Genomic DNA, 7,559 nt, shown 5'->3' on the forward strand with positions numbered 1-7,559 from the left:
TATCAGGTTAACATGTCATTTGTATCATTCTATGTGTTGTCTCCTTTCACAAGATGAAGATATTCTGAAGATATATTGATGATGTCTGTACACATCTGACTTGAATAAGAAAGAGGTCACTATACCTTCATTTCTGTAATAATATAAATTCATTGTATCGCAGAAGATCAGGGATGATGCGTTATCTTATTGAAAGATAACTTGTTGAATATGTATGGCATAATCATGTTTGACACACTGGTTCCCATCAGATCACCAAAGTTAAGTAACGATGAGCCTGACCAATACCAGATGGGTGACCATTTGGTATTTCCAGGTGCTGTACATGCTCTCCGTTTATTTCGGTATTATTTCCAGTCGTCCTGAACTTCTCTTTGCCACTGGATTCAAGCAGTGCCGATTCAGAGAGGTGTGGCTAGAGATTGTGCAACCCTTGCCATATAATTACACGCACCGCTGCCCCTACAAGGGGTATCCTTTGTCTTTTGAGACTGAACAGAGACATTGGCTAGATTAATTTTATTAAGCAGAACATAGAAACGGAAGAAAGTTTGTTTGTCACATATTATGGTAGGAAAATGATTGAGTCACGATGAAGTTATGGCAAGAGTCATGTCTGTTCTCCTTAGTGTCTCGATTAGAACAGTTTATATTTGGTACAAATAAAGCAGCAAAGTCTGTGGATGCACATGCATGCAAAGTCTGTGGATGCACATGCATGCAAAGTCTGTGGATGCACATGCATAGTGATGTACTAATTGCTTGTGCATCACCGTGCAAGTTTGATGATCTTTTCACCAGTTGAATCCCAATATATTGTTATGCAAAGTATGGCAGATCTTTTGTCATCTAATTGCAAAATAATTTGTTTATTGATTTGAATTGGATTTTCTTTTACTTTTAATTTCTGTAGCTTAAGATTTTAGTTTTCCTTGGTTTTCTGCTATGTGAGCTCTTAATCGGTTTGGAGTGTGAAGGAAATATTTGGATTTTTTCGCCTTCATTGAGGAAGGAGTTTTGTTTGGATAAACTATGCTGACTTATATATTGCCTTGTTCATTTCTGTTGGGACCAACCGTGTAAGAGCATTATTCACCTTTAAATGAATGCTTTAGTAATTTTTATTGGAGCCAGTCTGGTTCAATCTCCAAAAGGCAGATTTATTTCCTATTTTATTGGTAAGAAGGTTCTCCACATTAATTTGGTCTGCAACGATTGATAGAGTCTGAAGTGGGAAGGGTCACTTCTTCCAGGCATGGTTATGGTGTTTTTCTCTACAGTATTTATTGGGGAGGACCTTTGATCAGATATTGTTTCCTTGATTGAGGAGTTGTTTTGTGTAACAAGTTGCTGAGATGCAGGGACAAATTATCTGTAGTTGGAGTCAGACAGACTTCATCCATAAAAATGGTATTGCTGACAGGACAGATGTTGCTTACTGACATTTTGTGAGTGTGGTGTTTTGCAATCTCGTCCTACAAAAATTTCCCAATTTTAAAGAAGTTAGATTTTTTACATATTTGACTTTTGCTTCCCCATTGCCCACACAATTGAAGTGGACTGACTCATCTATCCCATATTAAATTATTTATTTTGGTATCTGCAATATAATGGAAAGCAATTTCTTGGTTGTTGTGGCCTCCAATTATTTTTTGATAGTTTTATTCCTTGTGTTTGAGCTTTGACTATTCATTTTTTACATCTACCCACTTCTTGTGTTTAAGCCTTGATTATTTATTTTTTAGACCTGCCCACTTCCTGTGTTTGAGCCATGACTATTTATTTTTTACATCTACCCACTTCTTGTGTTTGAGCCATGACTATTTATTTTTTACACCTGCCCACTTCTTGTGTTTGAGCCATGACTATTTATTTTTTACATCTACCCACTTCTTGTGTTTGAGCCTTGATTATTTATTTTTTACACCTGCCCACTTCTTGTGTTTGAGCCTTGACTATTTTGTACACCTGCCCACTTTTCAAATCCCGAGTATGCAAAGCAGTGAAAAAGTTTTTTTCTTTTCACTTGAGTAAATGATGAAATTGTCATCCTAAAAAGTTTCTTTGAAAATTCAATTAAAAATTATATATAGGCAATAATATTTTTTTTTAAGATTATGAACATTTTCAAGTTAAAATCATTTTAGTATTGCATAATAATAGAACAAAAAAAATGTAACACTTTTTTGTCTTGAGCAATACAAAAAACAATCATGACTCCATAAACAGTATGATGCTATTCTTTTGAACATATTGTATGATGCTATTATTTTTAACATATTTTTCTTCAGATTTCATGCGCAATATAAATGGTTCAACATGAAAAAAATCTTTGAAAAAATTAACATAAAACCATTCATTACATATCTACACAATTGTTTATCACATTTTTACACATTTTTACACAATTTTTCATCACATTTTCTCTAGGATGGCGATCCCATCATTTGCCAATAATTGTCATTTTCTTGAAAATAATTTCTATCATTTGCTTTCACCTGCTTATTTTGCAGCTGCATTTTTTGTAGTCTTTATTCGATTTTGCTGAAGTTTAGGATCAGGATTGTCTTGTCTTGTCTGGTAGTTTTTCCAGTTTAATATATAATATATAGGTACTGTTAACATATATAGGTACTGTTAACATATATAGATACTGTTAACATATGTACACTGTGTATCAAATTATTAACGAGTTTACATTATTTTAAATATTCAAGGAACGAGTGAATAAAAATCCATGAAACTTTGAGAAAGTGCTTACAATACTATTCAGCTACTCCAGTTAGAAAATAAAAGTATTTCCATGAATATTAGCGAAACTATGGTAAAAGATAGGAATATCTGTTAATTTCAATGTGTCAAGTTATTAACGAGGTTGAGAAAAAAAAACACAATATACCTATAACTTGTTTATTGAAATAATTTTCTAACATTAAATGAACTAGGAAAAATGCTTAGAACACAATAACTACATAGCAATTTCTACGTTGACATAAATAGTAGGGATATGCAATCTTTTTTATGAATGACTTATAAAAGACGTTGGTCCGCAGAATTAGTCAAATTTGTGATTTTATCAATAGTTATTCCTTGCGATACCTCTTGGAGAGCATCCCACAACTCATCTATGCTCTTAAATTGGCGTCCATTTGCATAGAGGCGTCGCTTCAGGATACTCCAAAGGTTCTCAATCGGGTTCAAATCTAGTGAATTCGCAGGCCACTCCATCTTCCGTAGCCCAGAGAACCACAGTTGTTGCAAATACTCTTTGCTTTTGTTTGCTGCATGTGAGGAAGCATTATCCTGCATAAAAATAATGTTTTTTTTTTTGGAATGTCAAACTTTGTTCCTTCAGTTATGGTTCAAAGTGCTCCTTCAGAAAAGATATGTAAGCATTTCACATCATTTTTACGCTTTCTGGGACTCCCCATGGGAAAACTAATATACCTCCGACAATCCCAGCCCAAATCATTATCCCACCACCACCTTGTTGACGCCTTAAACGCTGATGACGATGTTGTCCATCTAGGACCCATTCCTGGCTCCAGCCATCTGGGGCATCAAGAGTGACACGCACGTCATCCGTGAACAAAACTTTGGAAAAATCTGTTTTCATGTTGTCCTCTGCTCATTTCAATCGGTTTTGTATGTGACTACAAGAACGAATTAGTTCTTGACAATACTCGATACTAATTTTAGAATATTCTTTTTGAAGCTTCACCCACAAATTCTAGGGTTATAATCACGATTCGGTTCTGGGGTTCGGGAAGGAGTGAGTCACTCTCTCGACAACAGCACGTTTCTGCTCTTTTCTTTTCCAATAGACCACACCTGACCTCTCGCCACCAATGTCACACCGCACAATCCGAACGTCAGCAATACAAAATTCTTTTCAGGAGAAGATGTTCACGACTCTTTTCTCTCTGCCCCACCCAGGGAATTTTTCCCAGCTTTTATATCCTCCTATCTAGAAAAAAAAGGAAGAGACAGGAAAAAAAAATAGCTTCTCCCATCATGCTCTGCCTTCCCAAGATGCCCTTCACGTATACAAATGCGCTGGCTATCCTTTCCTTCTTCTTTCCCAAAGAGCGATGCAGATACGCCCAGTACATTTCTTTTTTTTTTTTCTTTTCTAACCATATACCACACACGCCCCTCCTGATCTGTGAGATCAATAAGACACTTCATAATCCTTCATCTAAGCAGGCCTCCTCCTCTCACGTTCTTTACCCATATCATCAAATCCGCCTTGTTCTTTTCTGATGGGATTAGCACTACAGATACCTTCAACTGGAATTCCGCTATCAAATTTGCAAGTGCTCCAAGCCTGTGCTTGATCAGCATTTCTGCAGCACCTCTGGTCCTAACTCTCTTATCGCACAATGGCAGCAGCACATTCAGGGGAGAACCATGGTTGGCTGTTAGGTTTTTGTTGGAATTTTTTGGATGGTATGAATCGGTCTATGCCTACAATTAACCATTCGGTCAGGTCTGATACTATAGAGGACACATCCTTTTTAAACATGAAATGCAGAGGTAGGTCAGATATGAATGTACAGAAGCTATCCCAGTCAGTCATAGAGTATCGATATACAGTATGGTGGAGGGGTATGTCTGAAGACTTATTACATTTCATTTTTATCTTAACTGATACAACGGAGTGGTCAGAGGATCCCAGAGGAGATAGAACAGAACATGAACACAGCTCAGGGGAAGTTGTGAGGAAAAGGTCTAGAAAGCTTGCATATTGACCGGGTGTATCGGGCACATGGGTGGGTTCGTGAACAATCTGAGTGAGGTCATAGGCAATGGCAAAATCATGACAAAACCTCCCCTTGTCATCAGTTTTATTTGAGTGGGTTAGTCATTCCACATTATGGACATTGAAGTCACTGCAAATGTGAATGTTAGTCAAAGGATGAGCAGACAGGATGTGGTCAATTTTCTCAGATATGCTCTTAAAGATAGTAACCCCACTGTTGTGGGGGCGATAGAGAGCAAATATAAATGCAGTGGTGTAAGCTAGTGCAACCCGGAAGCACATATAAGGTAAATTAGGGTCTTCTTTGGAGATATCCCTACCACATTTCATAGTGAAAATCAGTTATAGCAGATTTTATAAGGTTGGCTAGTTCAAGCATATGTTCATCACTGTTCCATGTGATGGCTTTGAGTTTTAGTGCATTCAGTGATGCAGTTGTCAATGCAATGACACTTTCTTTGGTGCCACATTTAATAGTGTTGTAGGTTTTGAGGACAGGGGTGCCAGGTCGTCGGGTAGTATAAACTTTATAGGTTCACCCATCGGATGGCATGAAAGGCAGTCTATGGGCAATGCTTTACTCTGGTGATGTGGACCATAGTAACTCTGTTTTTCCTTGAGGTTCCTGTTGTAAACCTGTGCTAGGGGTCACAAATGAAAGAAACCACACGTAAAGTGTATAAATATAATATGTATTTATCATAAAGAATACAGGAGCCACTAAAGTGGTATGAGAGGAACATGTTCATAGCATGCGGTTAAACATGGTATGAATGTCTTCATTTAGTCTCTGAAATCAGTGGTATTCATAGGACTGGTTGATTCCACTTAGTTCTCAAATAGGGGTGATTTATACCCCACAACACTCCCCTCCCAAACTTTTTATTCCCCTGGAATGATCATATAGCTCTTTTTCCTGGGGTTGATCTCTGTCGGGTCGGGTCGGTAATTTTTTTCTTTTCCTGGAGAACCAGCGTTGTCCAGCTGCTTATGGTCTTACCAGATCGAACGTTTCATATATCTGCTCTATTACCTCTTCTTGTTCAGCAGGAGGTTGTCTTTTGTCATCTGTGATATGTTTCCGAATTTGGTTTAAATGCTTCTTGTGAGTAAATCTTAGACCTACGATAATGTAGACCATCTGCCCAATCTTTTTCTGGACCTTTCCTAGTCCCCATATCGTATTATTATTTTTGTGTACCTGGAAAAATACCTTTTTACCAGGTATGTACCTCTTTTTTGGAACTATTGTATTTGACAGTTTCCCCTGTTTTGGCAAAAGTTTCTTGAAGACTGGCCTAATTTTCTTTGCAAACATTAGCTCTGCCGGCGATATCTTCAATGGAGTGCTTTCATTTGGTGTAATTTGGTAAACTTGTAAAAACTGCTGGAGCACCTTTTCTGAGGACGTTCCTTTAGTCTTCTTCAGGGCTCTTTTTAGCATGTCTACAAACCTATCTGCCTGACCGTTCGATCGGAGATGATAGGTTGGTGTCGTTATGTGGTTAACCTGGAAATCCTCATAGAAGCTTTTAAAATCTGCTGAAGTGAATTGCATGCCATTGTCTGACACTAGAAAATCAACCACACCAAATGTAGTGTACAATTTGTAAAGAGCACTGATTTAAAATCCGTCGTTGGACTTTTACATCGAAATACCTCAGGCCATTTTCAAAAACTGTCTACCACTATTAAATAATAGTTTCCATCCAGTGGGTCTGCATAATCTACGTGTATTCTTTGCCATGGGTGGTCTGCTTTAGGCCACGGGCTAAATTGTATTGGAGGTGCTTTTGCAGCCAATGCGCATCCCTTACACAACTTTGCCTTCTATATCAGCGTCCATACTCCTCCAGTAAATGTAGGACCTCATAAGGCTCTTTATTCATGTATCCCTTGGATGTTCCATATGGAAATCATTTAGAATTTTCTTTTGGAGTGTAGCTGGGATTACTACTCTTTCTTGGGACAACAGTACCTCATTGCACATAAAATAAGCTTCCGCTGCCGATTCATTCGATTTAATTTTTTGTTTCGTTTCTTTGATAAACTCTCTTCTTCAGCCTCCCTTATTATATCTTCCAAAGTGACTGGTAGTTCCTTGATCATATTATATAGTATTTGAGTATAGTCCTTTTCATTTTGTAGTGACGCTATTACTGTGTCTTACAGTGGTTCCCTTGATTTCAGCATTAATTGTGACAATCTGTCTGCATGACTTAACTTCACAGACGTAAGAAATTCCATACTGAAGTCGTAATTCAGTAGACTGGTCCCTCATCTTTGCAGTCTGTTAGCTCTGTAAGTTGGCAGGACTTTTTTAGAACCAAAGATTGTTATAAGCGGCTTATGGTTAGTTTGTAATTTAAATTTACGGCCGTGTAAAAATCGGTGGAATTTTGTAACCCCAAATATGATCCTTATTCCTTTTCAATTTGGGAGTAATTATTCTCGGCCGGCAGTAAAATTCTCAACACATGGGCGATCGGCTTAGTGGACCCATCGGGCATCTTGTGTAGAATGCATGCCCTGATCCCATAATAACTTGCATCGGTTGCAACAATAATCTCTTGTTTCAGATTGAAATGAGTCAGGGATAAATCTGACGTTAATACTGTGCCGAGCATGCGCAAAGCGCACAAGCGTAAGAATCGGGCCTAGCTGCGGTGAAAAGCAAACCCGAGACCTTTCAATTACAAATCAAGTCCACTAATGAGCTACATCCATCTTACCCCAAAGTGACGATTTGGTTTCGCCCAACTGCTACAAAAAGAACAAGCTGATTAGTGATTTGCGG

The 7,559-nt window shown here is 37.9% G+C and overlaps 1 pseudogene; it reads left to right on the forward strand.

Annotated features, from left to right (window-relative positions):
- The first annotated feature begins 210 nt into the window (after nucleotides 1-210).
- On the forward strand, nucleotides 211-328 carry LOC145265929 (5S ribosomal RNA; annotated as a pseudogene).
- Nucleotides 329-7,559: the final 7,231 nt, after the last annotated feature.

The sequence above is a fragment of the Euprymna scolopes genome, chromosome 40 (assembly GCF_053919585.1).
Source record: "Euprymna scolopes isolate OS-2025 chromosome 40, ASM5391958v1, whole genome shotgun sequence".
NCBI lineage: Eukaryota > Metazoa > Mollusca > Cephalopoda > Sepiida > Sepiolidae > Euprymna > Euprymna scolopes.